Source organism: Notothenia rossii (assembly GCF_949606895.1).
Source record: "Notothenia rossii genome assembly, chromosome: 8".
Classification (NCBI taxonomy): domain Eukaryota; kingdom Metazoa; phylum Chordata; class Actinopteri; order Perciformes; family Nototheniidae; genus Notothenia; species Notothenia rossii.
The window spans coordinates 51,650,075-51,670,253 of NC_136906.1; the positions used below are offsets into that span (position 1 = coordinate 51,650,075).

The following is a 20,179-nucleotide window of genomic DNA, read 5'->3' on the forward strand; positions in this document are numbered from 1 at the left end:
AGCTGAGAAGGAGTGGTTAATGGCGTTAATTTTGTCTGCGAAAGAATAGTAAAGGGGTTAAACGTTATTGGCAGGTTGTGTGTGAGAGAGAATAAATAAGACAGCCCAATATTTAAAAATTGTTTTATTCTTTTTCCCCGCATATTTAGCATATTTCGCAACTTTCTGCATATTTCGCAATTTCACCGCATAAAATCACATAAAACCCCCGCATGTTTAATCGCATAATCAAGGATTTTAGCCCGCATAATCAAGGAATTTAGCCCGCATAATCAAGGATTTTTGCCCGCGTTTTTCTGGAGGGTCTAATTAGGTTAGTTGAAAACATATTAAGTTCAACCTAATATTATTTTATTTAAAACATGTGTTGACATAAGACATTTAATTAAAGACAACGTTTCCGTTTTTTCAGTGTCGTATGCTAGCACATCTGCCCAAATGTGAGACTTTGAAATCGAATTGAATATACTTTAGATTTAGTAAGAATGAATCTGATTGTGCAGAAGTGAGCATATAACTGGATAAATGAGAGTGTGACTATACTGCAGAATAATAGAACCAATAAAGGTTTAATATGGAAGAATGTAATGGCTTATAACACCATACCAATCTGAGCATTATGGTCCCACATGGAGAGAGAGTTGACGGCACTGCTGGGGTGTACAAAGCTCTGACTTTGTTACTGTTCTTTGTGTCTTTATCTCTCCATCTGATTGGAACTGCCAAGCAGTGTTTATGAGTCGGCGAGGGTCTTATCAGCGTCCTCGCAGCATTGACATACTAGATCTGAATCGATAAACAGAGAGGGTGCTGAGGTGAGCTGAGAAGCCATGCAGCCTAGGCCATGTTTGATTGGGATGGTGGATTGCCTGCATTAGCCTTTGGGAGTCAGCCAGCTTAGATTAGGAACTTTACAATTTGTGAGAGTTTCATATCCTTCACATAAATGGATGTGCAGCAATTCTAGTAGGCAACGTGTTCACAACTGACTGTGTAATTCAGGGGTGTCCTAACATTTTTGGGGCCACATCTAGAAACATATAGGAAGGGGGCCTCTCACTAGAGGTGCATTGCCTCATAAGGTAGGTACCTTATTCTTGATTATTGATTTTGCTTTCAGAGTAAAACAGCCTACATCACAGCTCTCCATAGGGTGTCATTTATTTAGTTACAAACAGCGTTGGCAGCTAAAAATCAGAAGCCTCAGGTTGCTTATAATAAGGGGAAATGTGAAGAGTATATTTCAAGGTTGTAATTTAAATAAGTTATTGGGCTTTTTTATCAACTAAGATTTTTTAGAAAATGTTCTCAACCTTAATGGCTTATTAACACAATAATACATTTGTAAATATTCAAGAAGTACAATATAAGACAAGCACAAGTTTCATGTTCGAGCCATATTCCATTATAATTTGCTTGGCAGTGGACCCCATTAACTTTGATAGTAGCTAGACAGCTAGTTACTATGTCCTGGCATCTTCACACAAGGTGTGTGTGAGATAGACGTTGGGATACAGAGACAAAGCAGAAACGATAAGCAAAGGAAATAATGGGCCGCCTGGTAGAGCTGGAGGCCCATGTATGGGACCTGGGTTTGAGTCCGGGCTGGAACTCAACCCTAGGAACAAAACAGATCAAGCCACTTTAATTAACATTCATTTAAAATCAGATCTGTCAACACTCAAATAATCTATTGCACTGTACAGCCCTCTTCCCTTGCGTTGTTTTTTAATAAGCGTTTCCAGTATTGAAAGCCTTTATGCTGCATGCTTTTTCTCATTGTACCCACTTGTTATTTTAAATGTAAATTGAATTTGTTTATAGGGTGACCTCTCAACATCTGTCAAGGGACAACAAATGAAAAATGCCTTTTATCTAACTGCCGCATTCACGGCAATGTTTATTGATGTGCACTGTCTATGTAAAATAAACTTATAAAATAAAGATAAAATATATTACTTTGTGTCATTCTCTCTCATGACAATCAATCTATGTTAAAGTAAAAACTGGCCAAAATATACATTTTGACCAATCAATAAATATGATTTAGGAGGCACTGGATTATTTGTGTGACATTGTCATACACTGAACACAAATATAAACGCAACACTTTTGTTTTTGCTCCCATTTTTCATGAGCTGAAGTCAAAGATCTAAAACCTTTTTATATGAACACAAATCAATCAATCAATCAATGTTTATGTATATAGCCCAATATCACAAATATTACATTTGTCTCAGTGGACTTCACAGTTTGTACAGAATATCAGTATGACAATATGACACCCTCTGTCCTTAGACCCTCACATCGTACAAGGAAACACTTCCAGAGAAACCCCACAGTTTAAAGGGGAACATGGGAGAAACCTCAGGAAGAGCAACAGAGGAGGGATCCCTCTCCCAGGACGGACAGACGTGCAATAGATGCCGTATATAAATCGAAGAGTTAATACATTTTACAGCGTAGGTAGACCAAATGTTTGGAAAGACCAAATGTTTGGAAATGCATGTGTCTATAATAAGAAGATGAATCCACGAGGATGTCAACAATCTTGTGGGAGCCATCAGGGAAGTAGTATGATGAGGGTCAGGCAGGACCGCAGAGACAGGTTCAGCCACGACTCGAAGTCCACGACTCAGATCCAGTATTCAGGATAGAGGATCCAGGACACACGACCCAGGACTCAGGACTAAGGATCCAGGACTCAGGATCCAGGAATCAGGATCCAGGACACAGGACCCCAGCAACAGGGTCAGCCACGACTCAGGATCCCGGCATTTTTTTGTCATGGCAGCTATTTTCTGCTCTGTAGTTTTTATTTAATCTCAAAGCTGAGATGGAATGAAGGAACCGCTCTCCCGTTGGTTGATTTGGGATGATTCAACAGAAAATAGAGCCAACAGTGTTCCTGTCGTTTTCACTGTTGAGTGTGGTGATTTGTGCTGTTAAAAGATTGTTGAATTGACAGTGAACAGTGAAGTTGACAGAATTCTGATATGAAAGGTGCTAATTTTCAGAAGTAAAGAAAACATTATATCAGCTATTTGAACAGGCACATTCACACCATGCTTTCATGATATGAGCTGAATCACATGAAAGGAGAATCTTATCTAAGACAAATGTTTCACAGTTTCGGAACCCAACTCAAAATCATCCACCTAACCCAATTCAGCTTTAGAAAGAAATACAACTGAATACTTTATTTTACTGATCTAAGAGTTTTACAGCTCAAGTGAGTTGTGTTTTCAATTGATGTTGGTCTGTAATTAATGATACTTATATCAACTTTGATCATTCAGTCGCAGTTATTGCCACCACCCAAACTGAAAGGGAATGGGGGATTACATTCTTTCTAACTGATTACTAGAGACCAGGCCTGGGGAGTAACAGATTACATGTAACAGGATTACTTTGTCAGGAAACAAAACAAAATTAACTATATTCTCTTAAAGTTATATAAAAAAGGAAATGTTCTTAATATTGGGGATTACAAGCAAGATTACAACATTAGTCCCACCTATGGCAGTGATTGGATTGATTTTAAAAACAAGGTTTAGGAATACCGCTGCTACTGATTCATATTTTAGATTTGACATACACAATGGAATATCTGACACTTTTAGCTGTCATACTGCAGAACCCTCTGATTAGACACAAACTCAATGATAATGCTGTGGGCTGACATCCTTCAAAGTGATCTGGAGATACAGTGTGTGTCATTGGCTGTCATTGGCTTTTGCCATTTGAGATACAACAGGGCTACAAGAAGCTGCTGACCTAAGTTTTTTGGTAATTGAAAATACTTTTCATTATCCTGTAAAGCTCTTAGTGCTTTGTAAAAATCCTGGCTACTGTCCTGGGTCTCCTTCAACTCAGATTAAACGGTTGATTCTTTCTTCTCAGGAATCTCATTGATACATTCTGTACAGTCAAGGATGGAAACTGTCATACATTGGCTGTGTGTATTTCAATGACAGTATAAGCCATTATATTGTGCATGTTTTTACACCTTTCTGATACTAATGGCAGTGGATTGCAACATTTGAGAGATAACTAAAAACATTTCAGGAAATGTTTATTAGAAATGTTGTTTCTTTTGCTGTCTTGCAAAATGTCAGCATACATTTCTGAAGAAAAAACGTTCTATGAAATGTCAATGAAGGAGAAATATTTCACTCATTTTTAAAGCAGCAGTTGATGTAATACATTGTGGCAATTCTATTGTGACCACATAGAAATAAAGCCTTCACTACTGTCAGTATTTCATCGTTATACCTCAGCCTTTTATTACAGTATAATGACATGTAATTCAATGCATTCATTTACAATGATGTGACATTTACAATAGTTTACAGAGTTCAGTAAATAGTGTCATTATTCCCATCATTATTATACCTACTGTTGCATAAGGGGACACATACAGCATATATTAGATGATCCTTTTTTTCAAAAAGTTGTCACAAACTTGGATACACAAGGTAAAGGACTCAAATGCACGGCCCGGGAGACAGAGGTAAAGTATGAGTAAATACTTTATTTTCAAAAATAGGAATAAAAAACAAGATTGACACTCTAAAACGAGGTGAAGAAAGGCTCAAAAAGGTACGAAAGAAAATCGCTCACTAAGCGAGAAACAACACTTACAAAGTAAATCAGGAGCATGAATCAGGCTTGAGACAAGCAATGTAATCGCTGGTAAGCAGACTACTAGCATGGAGACAGGACAAGACGAACTGACACAAGACAAAGGAAGGCTCGAGAATTTAAACAAAAGGTAACTGGCACAGGTGGAAACAATCAGGGGCGGGGCTGACGCTGATGAGAGCGGGAGACACACACAAGGATAGGGAGTGAAGGGACCTGGAATGAAACACAAAAGGTGAGTACCAAAATAAGACAGGAAGTGGGAGACAAGAAAAAAAATTGAACAAAAACATGAAACATGACTGAACCCAACACTTTTGACAGGACACAACAAAAGTTAAATGAATAGAAAACTTATGAGCAATTTTTTTTCATGAACTGCCAACCCTGTCTCACATCTAAACGTGTAATAACTACGTTGGTCCACAACTTGAGACGTAGTATTTCTACAAAAACGCCTCTGAAATTGTAGGATCCCTACGTTTTTTAAAAACATTAATTTCCAATGGCTGGCGTCTATGTCACGTGATCTTCAAATGTCTCCCCGTAGAAAAAAGAAACATGGCCGAACTTGGTTTTATTCTCGGTGGAAAATGCCTATTTTAAGGTTAGTTTGGCCATTAAAATGCGTTTTGATGTCATTTGATGCAAGAAATATGAGTTGTTATTTCAGATTATTTGTGCAGTGGATGTACATGGTCTTTAGTTTGCTAGTTATTACGAAGATTACTTCAGGAAAATGTACACATTCAACGTTTTCATTCTCTAAGTTGGTTGCCATGGACGCTGCCATCGAGTGCTGTTGCAACGCTGTATCCTAAAAATGAAGTTCCCACAGAACTAAACTGCCTTCTGTCACAGTCCAAACTGTGTCCCTGTTTGTTCCCCTGTGTGTGTGTGTGGAGAGGGTGTGGTATCCCTTGCAGGCAGCAGCCTGATTGCTCTCACCTGGCCGGCCGACTCAGCTGTCCCTCATCATCTAATCAGGACACAGCTTATCTACTCCAGTCTCCCAGCAACTCACCGCCAGATTGTTTTCTACACCAGTGGTATTACATCCTCCTGGCTGCCCATTCAGTTATCCTGTCTGCGTGTAAATCCGTACTCTTTGTAACTAGTTTCTCTTGTGTTTCCAGTGCAATCCCTCGGCCATCATCCACCAGAGCTTCCAGCCAACCTGCCTGCTTCTTCCTGCATCCTACCTGCCTGCCTGGTAATCAGTCCAGCCTCTCACTGCCTACCTCCACTCCGGACCTCCATAATCACCAAACCTGCCTGAGTCTCCGAAACAATAAACCATTTAAACATCTTCAGTCATTGCCTGCGCCTGGGTCCTGTTTAAAACATAATCCTAACAGAACAATCTGGCCACCATGGACCCAGCAGGCCCGGACCCAATTCGTGAGGCTCTCTCCAACCAAGGCGTCCTCGTGGGCCGGCATGACCAGATGCTCAGAGAGGTTATGGATAACCTCGCATCACTAGCCGCCAATGTAGCACAGATGGGACATCACCTCAACCTGGTTTCAACTCATCTTGCTCCGCCTGCTCCGGAGGATCCAGCTCCCTTAGCACAGGTTCCAGCCCAGCCCGCTCTCCCTTCACGTGAGCCAAACATTCCCACTCCAGAGCGGTACGCAGGTGCCTTAGGGACATGTAACTCTTTCTTAATGCAGTGTTCTCTTGTGTTTGAGCAGCAGCCGTCTACTTATGCTAATGACAGAGCTAAGATTTGTTATATGATAGGTTTACTTACAGGTAGCGCCCTAGCCTGGGCATCAGCTGTATGGGAGAGTCAGTCCAACATCCGTTATTCTTATGCAGAGTTTACAGAAGAAATTAAGAAAGTTTTCCACCACCCCGTCAGCGGTAGGGACGCTACTAAACGCCTCCTCTCACTGCGACAGGTGCTCCCGTAGTGTAGCCGAATACTCAGTGGAATTTAGGACCTTAGCGGCAGAGGCGGGGTGGAATGACACAGCGCTTCAAGGGGTTTTTCAAACCGGGCTAACTGATTCTGTTAAAGATGAGTTAGCAGTCAGGGACGAATCAGCTAACTTGGATGAGTTGGTCTCCCTAGCCATAAGACTGGATAACCGCCTTAGGGAGCGCCGTAGGGAAAGAGCCAGTCGATCTCCTGGGTCACTCCCCTCTCGCCCTGTCTCGTCTCCTCTCGCAAGATTCAGGTCGGAGACTTTCCCAAGTCCTAGTGCTCCATCTGAAGTCTTTTCTCCTCTCCTGTCTTCAGAGGAACCGATGCAGCTAGGCAGAGCCCGACTCACTCCCCAAGAACGACACATGCCCCCAGTGCCCAAAAGAGGGTGCTCGCCAGTAAAGGTGGGGATACTGGTGAGCAAGGCTGTTTCTTCCTCAACCCCCCAGACCCGCAAGCCTCTTGAAGCCACACTGCTGTTAAATCAGCAGTCTCTCTCTCTGCCTGCCCTAGTGGACTCTGGGGCTGATGAGAGTTTTTTGGATGCCCAACTGGTTGCCTCAGCCGGCATCTCAACTCAACCTCTGACAGCTCCTCTCAATGCTCGAGGTCTGAATGGGAAGCTCCTGGCACGCGTTACCCATGTCACCGAACCCCTACATCTCGTCCTGTCCGGTAATCACCATGAAATGATTCAGTTCCACGTCATGTCCTCCCCTCACACACCCCTAGTTCTGGGCCAGCCATGGTTAAGACTGCACAACCCCCACATGGACTGGTCGGAGAATCAAGTAAGGAGTTGGAGTTCCTTTTGTCACTCTTCATGCCTGCGGTCTGCAATTCCCCCAGCAGAGGTCGGTATTCCTCCAGTTCAGCAGGAGCCACTCAACTTGTCCGCTGTCCCTCCGTTTTATCATCGCCTGGGAGAGGTTTTCAGTAAGCAGCGAGCTCTTTTTCTGTACAATAGATCTTCTTCCTGGGGCATCTCTCCCATCCAGTCGCCTGTTTAACTTGTCCCGAACTGAGCGTGAGGCCATGGAGACATACATCAAAGACTCACTGGCTGCTGGCATCATAAGACCCTCTTCTTCTCCCGTCGGAGCAGGCTTCTTCTTTGTATCTAAGAAGGACCGCTCCCTACGCCCCTGCATTGACTACCGGGGCCTTAACAACATCACCATCAAGAACAAGTATCCACTGCCCCTCATCAATTCAGCCTTCGAACCCCTACAGAAGGCCACCATTTTCTCGAAACTCGACCTCAGGAATGCTTACCACCTGGTCCGCATACTTCAAGGAGACGAGTGGAAGACGGCGTTCAACACCCCACTAGGCCATTTCGAGTATCTAGTGATGCCCTTTGGACTCACCAATGCCCCAGCTGTCTTCCAGGCTCTTGTGAACGATGTCCTCCGTGACTTCCTGAACCGTTCAGTATTTGTGTATCTTGATGATATCTTGATATTCTCACAGACCATGGAGGAACACACCCAACATGTGCAGCAGGTTCTACAAAGGCTCCTCGAGAACAAGCTGTTTGTCAAAGTAGAGAAATGCAAATTTCACGTGGATTCAGTGGATTTCCTGGGCTACATCATTGAGCAAGGTCAGCTGAGAACAGACCCAGAGAAGGTACAAGCAGTGGCACAATGGCCCAAGCCTTCCACCAGGAAGCAGCTCCAACGTTTCTTGGGCTTTGCAAATTTCTATCGCCGGTTCATCAGAGACTACAGTCGTGTTGCCGGTCCTCTCAACCAACTCACCTCCCCAGCAATCCCCTTCTCGTGGACTACTCAGGCTGAGGCTGCCTTCTCTGAGCTGAAGAGACGTTTCACCTCGGCTCCTATTCTTATGAACCCTGACTCATCTCTTCAGTTTATTGTTGAGGTTGATGCATCCAACACCGGTGTGGGGGCGGTTCTATCACAACGCTCAGTCTCCGACCAAAAGCTTCACCCTTGTGCTTTTTTTTCCCGACGACTGACAACCCCTGAGCGCAACTATGATGTTGGCAACAGGGAGCTGCTTGCTGTTAAGCTTGCGCTGGAAGAATGGAGGCACTGGCTGGAAGGCTCTGAACATCCATTCATTGTGTGGACAGACCACAGGAACCTGGTCTACATACAAACTGCCAAACGACTAAACTCCCGTCAGGCACGCTGGGCATTGTTTTTTGGGAGGTTCAACTTCACCCTTACCTACCGACCTGGTTCTAGAAACCTTAAACCTGACGCATTGTCCCGGCAGTTTGCAGTGGATCAGGATCCCATAGCTCCTGACACCATAATCCCCGCTACCAGAGTGGTGGGCGCTGTAACATGGGAGATTGAGAACTCAGTGAGGAAGGCACAGAGAGACCATCCAGATCCAGGAAAGGGTCCAGCTAACCGTTTGTTTGTACCTGACTCTGTCCGCTCACAGGTTCTCCTATGGACCCATGCTTCCCGCTTTGCCTGCCACCCGGGTGTGAGTCGGACCCTATCCCTCCTGAGACGACACTTCTGGTGGCCTTCTATGGAAGCGGACTCTCGAGCCTTTGTGCTGGCCTGCACGATTTGCGCCCGTAGCAAGTCTTCACACCAGGCTCCTATCGGTCTACTCCAGCCTCTCCCAGTCCCTAGTCGTCCCTGGAGTCACATCGGCCTAGATTTTGTTACCGGCCTCCCGGTTTCACAGGGTAACTCAACCATTCTCACTATTGTTGATCGCTTTTCCAAAGCAGTTCATTTTGTGCCTCTTCCTAAACTCCCCACAGCCTCTGGAACTGCTGACCTCCTGGTCAATCATGTTGTCCGGCTCAATGGCATTCCAACAGACATTGTTTCCGACAGCGGGCCACAGTTCATATCTCAGGTATGGAAAGCATTCTGTCGAGCACTTGGAGCATCTGTCAGTCTCTCCTCAGGTTATCATCCTCAGACTAACGGGCAGGCCGAAAGAGCCAATCAGGACCTTGGAGCTGCACTTCGCTGTGTCACCTCCCGGAATCCCACCTCCTGGAGCTTACATCTGCCCTGGATTGAATACGCTCATAACTCACTGTCTAGTGCTGCTACCGGTATGTCCCCATTTGAATGTTCTCTTGGATATCAACCCCCTTTGTTCCCAGCCCAAGAGGATGAGATCGCAGTTCCCTCTGCCCAAGCCCATCTCCGTCGTTGTCGTAGGATTTGGAAGGATGCCCGCTCTGCCCTACTCCGCTCCGATGAACGCAATCGGCATATTGCAAACCGCTACCGGACCGCAGCTCCCCAGTTCCAACCAGGTCAGAAAGTTTGGCTTTCTTCAAAGAATATTTCTTTACAAGCTGAGTCTAAGAAGTTGAAACCACGCTTCATTGGCCCCTATGTGATCGAGCGCATAATCAATCCATCTGCTGTTAGGCTCAAGCTGCCTCCCTCCATGAGAATTCACCCAACCTTTCATGTGTCCCAGTTCAAACCAGTGTTGCCCAGCCCTTTGTGCCCTCCAGCCATCTCCCCTCCACCCACCCTTGTTATTGATGACCACCCGGCCTACACGGTCCGACGGCTGTTGGACATTCGCCGCCGGGGCCGTGGGTACCAGTATCTGGTTGATTGGGAGGGTTATGGTCCTGAGGAGAGGAGCTGGGTGTCCCGCAAGCTCATTCTATGTCCCTCTCTCATTCGGGACTTTCGCAGGGACCACCCAGATAAGCCTGGTGGTTCGCCTGGAGGCTCCCGTTGAGGGGGGGGGTACTGTCACAGTCCAAACTGTGTCCCTGTTTGTTCCCCTGTGTGTGTGTGTGGAGAGGGTGTGGTGTCCCTTGCAGGCAGCAGCCTGATTGCTCTCACCTGGCCGGCCGACTCAGCTGTCCCTCATCATCTAATCAGGACACAGCTTATCTACTCCAGTCTCCCAGCAACTCACCGCCAGATTGTTTTCTACACCAGTGGTATTACATCCTCCTGGCTGCCCATTCAGTTATCCTGTCTGCGTGTAAATCCGTACTCTTTGTAACTAGTTTCTCTTGTGTTTCCAGTGCAATCCCTCGGCCATCATCCACCAGAGCTTCCAGCCAACCTGCCTGCTTCTTCCTGCATCCTACCTGCCTGCCTGGTAATCAGTCCAGCCTCTCACTGCCTACCTCCACTCCGGACCTCCATAATCACCAAACCTGCCTGAGTCTCCGAAACAATAAACCATTTAAACATCTTCAGTCATTGCCTGCGCCTGGGTCCTGTTTAAAACATAATCCTAACACCTTCTCCATTAAGTTTAGCTAGAAACGTATTTTCTCCCATGTTACGTTTGTTATGAACGTATCTCAAATACGTTTATTTTCTACATATTTTCTAGAAACATATTTTCTCCCACGTTACGTTTGTTTTTTTCATTTCAAACCTTTATTTATCCAGGTGTATCCCATTGAGATCATTGATCTCCTTTTCAAGGGAGACCTGCTCAGGTAGGTTATGAACGTATCTGAAATACGTTTCTTTTCTACATATCTTTGCCATTTATTGTCTTGCTTATAATAATGAAAATAGTCATTTATAATTATCATTTTAGAGCACACATTTGAAATCGACGATCGGGCTCGATATATGGTTAAATTAAAATAAGTAGGCGAGGCTGTAATTTTGCCAGCTGTTACTCTCATGAGCGAGGCAGAACATAATAGTTTTAACATGCCAAAAAGCTGCTGTGTCGTTTATTGCACCTCAAACATTGAAACAAATCCAGAGTTACGTGTTTCTGTACTTCCTCTAAGAAGAAAGGACAGTAAAAGAAGATCTCTGTGGCTTCAGGCTTGATCGCCGTTCAAATGACAGCGTTGGTTTCCCCAAAAGTGGGCGGGGCTGTAAAGTGCCGTAGATTTTACTGTCATCTATTATTCAAAACCATTATATTTATTCTAACGTAAATTACATGCCAGTGTTTTATCTTTTTATTTAGCGATTTGTTTTTGCATGTTTAACTGGGAATGTTTTCATGTTCTCTGATTTGATGTTTTAGCCGCAATGCCCGTTGGGATATGGTGTTAATTCGATATGATATCCAGACAAAAATTCAGAGTTTAGGATTGCCGAAGACACTACACTACCCATTATCCCCAGCTATCGTTTGGGACTACAGTCCCATTGACAAACCCCGTGATTAATCTTCAAACTCTGGGATTGGATGTTGGAGTGGCAGTGCGCCAAGGTTATGCCGAGCGTCAAGCTCTTAGAAATGGAACGAAACCACGGCAGACTATTCAAAACTAGACTCGAACGCCTCCCCAGAACTACACATACTGGCTATTGTGTTTCGCAACATGGCACGTCTCTACTGGGAATTGTAGTTTTAAAAGACGTTTTAGTTTTTCCCAAAATTAGAAGTTGACGGTATTAACCTGTTAAGCCCGACAGACCCCGGTACCAGGGCACTCCCGCAACATCTTGCATGAAACAGTGTCTGAGGGCATGTTCATTTAATAAACTATGAATGTTTTATATCCATGTAACAGGATGAAACTCATCTAACTGATCATTTAAACATTTTTTTTTTTTTAAAACCCACAATGCTAACGCTGAGCCTCTGAATTAGCAACGAGCGAAAAATGCTAACAGATTACTGCACCGAAATTCACTCACAAAACCTTATTATTTATCTTTTCTGCACATCCAACACATCGTTTCACATCGTGAGATGACAAAGAATCGATGGGTACATACATTATCACTCAATGATATGAACTTGAGACTTTATAAACAAAAACAGACATCAAAACTAAACTTGTGTCCTCGGCTGCCCCGTAGTTTCAGAGCGCATCGAGTTTAAAATACCATCTACAAGCTGATGCTGACAGCCCCGCTCCTGCCTTCCGCTTGCGGCAGAACACACTTCCACGCTCACCGGCAGGCACCGACTGGCCATCGGGAGACCGGGAGGGTGTATGTATGTGTGGCGCGAGAGAGAGACCTTACGTGTATTGTTGTTGTTGTTAGCATCTGGTGCTAGCTAGCTGCGCTAACGGATATAAGCAGCTAGCCAGACAGTGGGACATTGTGGGAAAAATCAGAACGAATAGTGCGCGCAACATGATTGCAGCGTCCAGGCAGTTCCCGTTCGAGCATATGCCTTGAGTTGCACATAGCTCCAACGATCCATCTCTCTCACACACACACACACACACACACACACACACACACACACACACACACACACACACACACACACACACACACACACTATATTGTATTATTGTATGAGAGAGGTTCCAGATTGAATTGAGGCGAACATTTGTAATGTTCAGTGGTTGTTGTGTTTAATATTAATGAGAATATTTGTCATTGTTCAAATGATAATAAACATTTGCACAAAGCATATTTGTCCACTCATGTTGATAAGAGTATAAAAAACTAGAAAAATATTCCTCTAAGGTACATTTAAAACAGATACAAAATGTGCGATTCATTTGCGATTAATCGCGATTAACTATGGACAATCATGCGATTAATCGCGATTAAATATTTTAATCGACTGACAGCCCTCATCAAAACATGTGGCGCTAGGTAGATAAAAACGCTAACATTTGGTTGCATACCAACACAATTAGGAACATGCTCACATCTTACTATGTTGGTCTGAAGAGCTGAAACATTCATACATAAAAACTGTGTTGTCTCATTCTATATCCTGTGAGAAAATGATATACATTTAGCATTAAAAACTCAACATACTATTCCTAGCCTGAGGAAGATCTGAATAATCAACAGAGTAGAATGGAATCTCTAACATTTCCATTTAGAATAAAGACAAAAGAGTGATTATACAAATTACATTTATTGAAATTTGAACCAGAAGAAGAAGTTTCAAATAATGTTTTAAATAAAAGGACATAAAACAAAAAGGTGGATAATAATACAATCTATTAAATATATATGTAAATACATTTGGTCAAATGAAATGACCAAATGACTGGTTCTTCTGGGGGTGTTGTTGGCGCACCGCTGCTGCCTGCACTGTACAATCGCTGGAGGACTGGGCTTTCACTCAAAAACTGAGTAGCCAATGGGGACGCACAAAGTCCCGCCCACCTGGGAGGAATTGTGTCAGAATCTCAAACAAAAAGTGAAGTAGCGCAAATGAGAACAACAACTGCAAACAAAAACCTATGTTAAAACAAAGAAAAAATATTTATAGTTTACATGATTACACAAATGATTTGTTTGCAACTTATAGTTTTATTTTTGAAATTTATTTTATTTTGCTTGACTCAGTTTTTTTTTCTTTTAAACTCATAGTTTTGCTTTATTCTGAGAAAGTGTTCCTTTATCTTTATGATACAAAACTAATCCCATACTGAGGCTCTATCTTCACTGCTGCTAGCGAAAAAAATCTCTAGCGAAGTTGGCAACTGTAAAGTTTTTTTTAGCCATTTTCTCTATCTCTCTCTCTCTCCTCACAGACTAAGGCCCAATCCCAAACCACTCCCTCGACCCTACCCCTCAGTGACGGAGTGAACTCCGTCTGTAGCCACACTCGCAGCTCAACGAGGCTCCCTCCTGTCAGATGGAGGGACTAAATACAGCGGCAAGCTTTGGGACAAACTCCCCTCTCTCCGGCAGAAACCGGAAATGCCGTAACTGTATGTAACAACGGTTTCAAATCAGCATCTCTTTGACAAAAAATGTAAATTAATAACTCAAATAAAACTCCAAACATAATTCATTGTTTTGTAAAGCTCTTTTAGTTTTAAACCTGATGTTTATAAGCTTCTTAGTTTTTGCAACAGTCTGTAAATACACACAACTTTGTAATAAAATGCACACCTTTACCTTTTTCTAGACTAAACACAGGTATGATCCTAAGTTAAAACATGAGGTTGTTAACATCGCAGTTTATCAGTGGATGTTTGCTGGAACTACTTGTAAACAGCGTGTTTCCTGACGGACACACACAGCGTGACTCCGGTCAGGTAGAGACCGGTCTCAAGTCAGCACCGCTGCAGACTCGCTGTTTGAGGGCTGTTAAAGAAAAATGCAAAAAGTTCTGCTGTCTGTTGCACCAGCTATACACAAGTTATTTTAAATGTGCAAAGTACACACTAAACGATACATTGAAACTAGGTAGTTTATTTAATTAAAGCTGTGTCAATATTTGATTACACCACAGAGACACCAGGTTCACGTTAGCTAGTCTGGCGTTAAGTCCACACTTACTAAAGTATTAGTAAATAATCACCAAACATTCAATGTTCAAAGGTGTTATTGTCATATGCACAGCTACAGCATAGTTGTTGGCAATGACAATCTTAACTCTCAGGCTCCTCCAACAATGCAACATACAAACAGTACAAGAAGAAATAAAATAGTGCAAGAAGAAACTAGTCCAACAACGTAGGTGCAAAACTAACATGCAGGAATAAGTCAAATATATACTTATAAAATAGAATAAGATAAGACAGAAAGTAAAATTAAATACTAATATGGGGAGGCATGAATGAAAAGGTTGTATAAACAGATGTGGATATGTATATTATATATGAACAGATAACTAACCAATGCAATATTATGGTATTATACATAATAAATAAATAAATATGTGGGCTTTTAAACAGATTTGTACTACAAACCCTTTGTTGGTTGGACAAGACTCAACCCAGATCAAGAGGAGAACCCTGACACAGCAACACCACCCCAAGACCCACCCAACCAACTGCCCGATAGAAGCTACATCTTAAATTTGGTGCCATGTGATTCATCACTCATCACCCATAACCAGCAACCACAGGAAACAGCAGATCCCCACCCACCACCACACCAGGCTCCAAGCACCCACCCACCACCAAGCTAGGCTCCCAGCACCCACCCACCACCACACCAGACTCCAAGCACCCACCCACCACCAAACCAGGCTCCCAGCACCCACCCACCACCAAGCTAGGCTCCCAGCACCCACCCACCACCACACCAGGCTCCAAGCACCCACCCACCACCAAACCAGGCTCCCAGCACCCACCCACCACCAAACCAGGCTCCCAGCACCCACCCACCACCAAACCAGGCTCCCAGCACCCACCCACCACCATACCAGGCTCCAAGCACCCACCCACCACCAAACCAGGCTCGATTTTTGTAGACGTTCCAAACATTGATTTATTAAAGGCCGGACTCATATTTGCCTTCAAATGTTATGCATGGATGCTATATTTATGTTTCGCACACATGCACATTTTGGAGTTAAAACAAAGACACATCAGAGTAACCTGTATGTATGTTGTCTGATAAGCTGAAGTCACATTCATTAAAACCTTTCTATACTTTATAATTTAATAGAAAGCTTGCACATCATTGCTTAATGTAATATAGTGCTACAGAGCCCAAGTACTAGTGTAATGAATATAAGACTAAAACATATCCACTCAGTAGCAATGTAAGATGTAATAAGTCCATTAACACACACAGCAACATCCCGAAGGAAGGGCAGAGAAGCTAAGATTTTGAATAAAAGCATGTGTAGACTCTTAAACTTCTGTGATTCCTCAGTAGGAAACACTAAATGTGCTTATGTCACAAAGTGGAAATGTTTGTGCATTCTGAGTTGAGCCTTATACAAAATGTACTTTACCTGTTCTGCACATTTATGCAAATAATGTATTCCATACAATTACAGATTGCTCTCACAACCATCTCGAGGTGTTCCGTGTCCGCAAAATAATAAGGACAAGGAACCGAAAGGTAGGATAATGATTACCTTGATGACAGTGTTTGCTGTTGGATAACTTTTCTGAATTTGTATAGCAATTACTTTATCTTACCTTGAAGTAATGCTGTTGTCCGTTTCACAATATTTGTGTAAACATCCTGTAAATCCCTCTAGTCGGTCAGATATTTTTAAATATATGCAAACTATTTGAACAATACATATACAGGACTGTCTCAGAAAATTAGAATATTGTGATAAAGTTCTTTATTTTCTGTAATGCAATTAAAAAAACAAAAATGTCATACATTCTGGATTCATTACAAATCAACTGAAATATTGCAAGCCTTTTATTATTTTAATATTGCTGATTATGGCATACAGCTTAAGAAAACTCAAAAATCCTATCTCAAAAAATTAGAATAGTTCCTCAGACCAAGTAAAAAAAAAAAGATTTATAACAGCAAAACACAATCAAACATTTGAAAATGTCCATTAATGCACTCAGTACTTGGTTGGGAATCCTTTTGCACGGATTACTGCATCAATGCGGCGTGGCATGGAGGCAATCAGCCTGTGGCATTGCTGAGGTGTTATGGATGCCCAGGATGCTTCAATAGCGGCCTTTAGCTCATTAGCATTGTTGGGTCTGGTGTCTTTCAGCTTCTTCTTCACAATACCCCACTTATTCTCTATGGGGTTCAGGTCAGGGGAATTTGCAGGCCAATCGAGGACAGTAATGCCATGGTCAGTACACCAGTTACTGGTGGTTTTGGCACTGTGGGCAGGTGCCAGATCATGCTGGAAAATGAATTCCTCATCTCCATAGAGCTTTTCAGCAGACGGAAGCATGTAGTGCTCTCAAATCTCTTGGTACACAGCTGCATTTACTCTGGGCTTGATGAAACACAGTGGACCAACACCAGCAGCTGACATGGCTCCCCAAACCATCGCTGACTGTGGGAACTTCACACTGGATTTCAAGCAACTTGGATTTTGCTCCTCTCCAGCCTTTCTCCAGACTCTGGCGCCTTGACTTCCAAATGAAATACAAAACTTGCTTTCGTCTGAAAAGAGGACTTTGGACCACTGTGCAACTGTCCAGTGCTTCTTTTCCTTAGCCCAAGTCAGACGCCTCTTCCGTTGTCTTGAGTTCAGAAGTGGCTTGACCATGGGAATACGGCTATTGTAGCCCATTTCCCGGACACGTCTGTGAACAGTGACTTTTGATACCTGGACTCCAGCTTCAGTCCACTGTCTTTGAAGCTCCCCCAAATTCTGGAAGCGACTCTTCTTCACAATGCTGTTAAGGCTGCAGTCATCTCTCTTGGTTGTGCAGCGTTTCCTGCCACATTTCCCCCTTCCAACAGACTTTTTGTGGATGTGCTTTGAAACTGCACTCTGTGAACAGCTTGCTCTTTGAGAAATTTCTTTTTGTGTCTTACCCTCCTGATGGAGGGTGTCAATGACGGTCCTCTGGACAGCAGTCAGATCAGCAGTCTTCCCCATACTTGTGATTTAGTTTACTGAACCAAGCGAGTGTTTTTCAAGGCTCAGGAAACCCTTGCAGGTGTTTCGAGTTAATTAGACGATTCAAGTGATTCGTTGAACACCCTACTAGTATACTTTTTCATGATATTCTAATATTTAGAGATAGGATATTTGAGTTTTCTTAAGCTGTATGCCATAATCAGCAATATTAAAATAATAAAAGGCTTGCAATATTTCAGTTGATTTGTAATGAATCCAGAATGTATGACATTTTTGTTTTTTTAATTGCATTACAGAAAATAAAGAACTTTATCACAATATTCTAATTTTCTGAGACAGTCCTGTATTATAAGTACTTGTGAATGTACAAAGTTCAAAGAGCATACAGATGTACAATGTCTTTGTCTGCCTGCCACAGGGGGGGACGGAGCACCTTTATGACTGGCAGCCCTGCAACATTTGGTATGTTAATTGGCTTTTGTACAATTACATCTATGTGTGCTGTTAACATTTTTGTGGTAATTGTTGGCACGCCATTATCTTAGGTGGCATTTGTTAAAGAAAAATGCAAAAAGTTCTGCTGTCTGTAGCACCAGCTATACACAAGTTATTTTAAATGTGCAAAGTACACACTAAACGATACATTGAAACTAGGTAGTTTATTTAATTAAAGCTGTGTCAATATTTGATTACACCACAGAGACACCAGGTTCACGTTAGCTAGTCTGGCGTTAAGTCCACACTTACTAAAGTATTAGTAAATAATCACCAAACAACAACAGAAATGTAAAGGAACTAGGACAACTAATTATGATTAGACATTCATCTACAGATAGTGCAAATTAACAACAGTGACAATCAAGTGGTGAAAACCTAAACTACAACAAAGGGTAATATATCAGTACCCTATTATTGGGCAGATCAAATTGTAACGTAACAAACGCATCATGATATCATTTCCCCAAGGGGATCTATAGATTGTTTGTTATCTATGAAATGCTATTTTATCCCTTATCTTGGAATACAATGTGCCTTGGAGGAGTTATTATTCACTTGAAATGTTGTGCTGTAAGGCTCTAGGGATGCAATGATTTTACATTTTGATGCTATGATAATAGTCTGAGGAAACATCACCTTTGTCAGGGTTTTACAATGATTACACTAAGGATGGATGAATGTGTTCTTATAATTAGAGGTTTTATAGGATTTTTCCACAACATTTTGGCATTTTCAGCTGCTGTGCCTATTTACCTTTATTAACACGATTAACCCGTTTTCCATATTTTTCAATGAGCAACAGTTGCTGTAATGAACCTTAACGTACCATAATGTAGTTGTTTAGAGAGTGAGAACAAAAACACTCAGTGTAGCTGACCTGTTAAAAGTGACATTGGTTAATCGCTGCATCCATACAGTGGAATACCAAATACTTCATACAACACTGCACTTGTCTTCAAACGTTTCTAAAACAGTATAAACATTTTAAAGTAGCCTAATGAAAATCAATTGAATGTGTATTACTGCTCACTAATTCTTCTTCACCCTCCCTTTATTTTATTTTTTTCTCAGTGGTATGTCCTGGCCTCCATCCTGGCAAGCAGCCTGATTCCCACCCCATGCAAATCCCATTGCCAAACAAAACAATAAATGTTTTGGTGTTTGTATGGAATTAATAAAGTGCAACAGTTTAACAACTGCAACAGACTTAACATTTTTTTGACTTGAAGGATTGTTGCATTGTTTTATGGCCACTGGCAATTAATTTCACAGGTGAATTGAAAATAATGTAAAAGGAAGCTCAGCGCAAGTTCTTTCAGGAAGACTGGGTATATATATATATATATATATATATATATATATATATATATATATATACATTCACTCCGCAGCTGCATATAATCAGCTCATCACAGGCGTTGTCTTTAACATATTACATTTCACCTCATTCTCCAGCAGCCAATCACGGTGCTGCAGCCAAACTTTAAAATGGCAGTCAGCTGTTATTTCAGGTTGTCATGCTGCCGCCCGCCTCCACCCCATCCACCTCCTCTCATCACTTCCACTGCCAGGAGAGCTAATCCAAAGACCTCATCACATCCCCTCTTCATCCCATCTCCTCATCAAATCCAGATCTTCAGCATCATCACCAGTGTCTAGACCCCGGGGGGGGGGGGGGGGGGGGGGGTTCCCTGTATGCTCACGGCTCCATTTCCCCCTTTAGATATACCATTTCAGGATCGGGGTCTAATCGCCAAAGACTTAACATTTATCGTATGTCATGTGTCAATAAATGTTCTTTAAACAAAATGAAGTCTCTCCTGATTGAAATACACAAGGGGTCCTCGAGATGATAGTACATTATTGAAAACATTAATAACAGAATGCTTAATGCACAAAACATCAAGAAATAAGTAGCCAATGCTTCAATCCTTTGAGAATACACTGTATCGGCTATTT

General features: G+C 42.4%; 2 long non-coding RNA genes across 2 annotated transcripts; both read left to right on the forward strand.

The window, feature by feature from the left end:
• The first annotated feature begins 1,490 nt into the window (after positions 1 to 1,490).
• On the forward strand, positions 1,491 to 6,938 carry LOC307014864. The gene is made up of 3 exons (XR_013801339.1): positions 1,491 to 5,693; positions 5,781 to 6,249; positions 6,893 to 6,938. It is a non-coding gene; the product is annotated as an uncharacterized lncRNA (long non-coding RNA).
• Positions 6,939 to 13,434: 6,496 nt separating this feature from the next.
• Positions 13,435 to 19,422, forward strand: LOC307014866. The gene is made up of 4 exons (XR_013801341.1): positions 13,435 to 14,174; positions 15,147 to 16,266; positions 18,141 to 18,184; positions 19,292 to 19,422. It is a non-coding gene; the product is annotated as an uncharacterized lncRNA (long non-coding RNA).
• Positions 19,423 to 20,179: the final 757 nt, after the last annotated feature.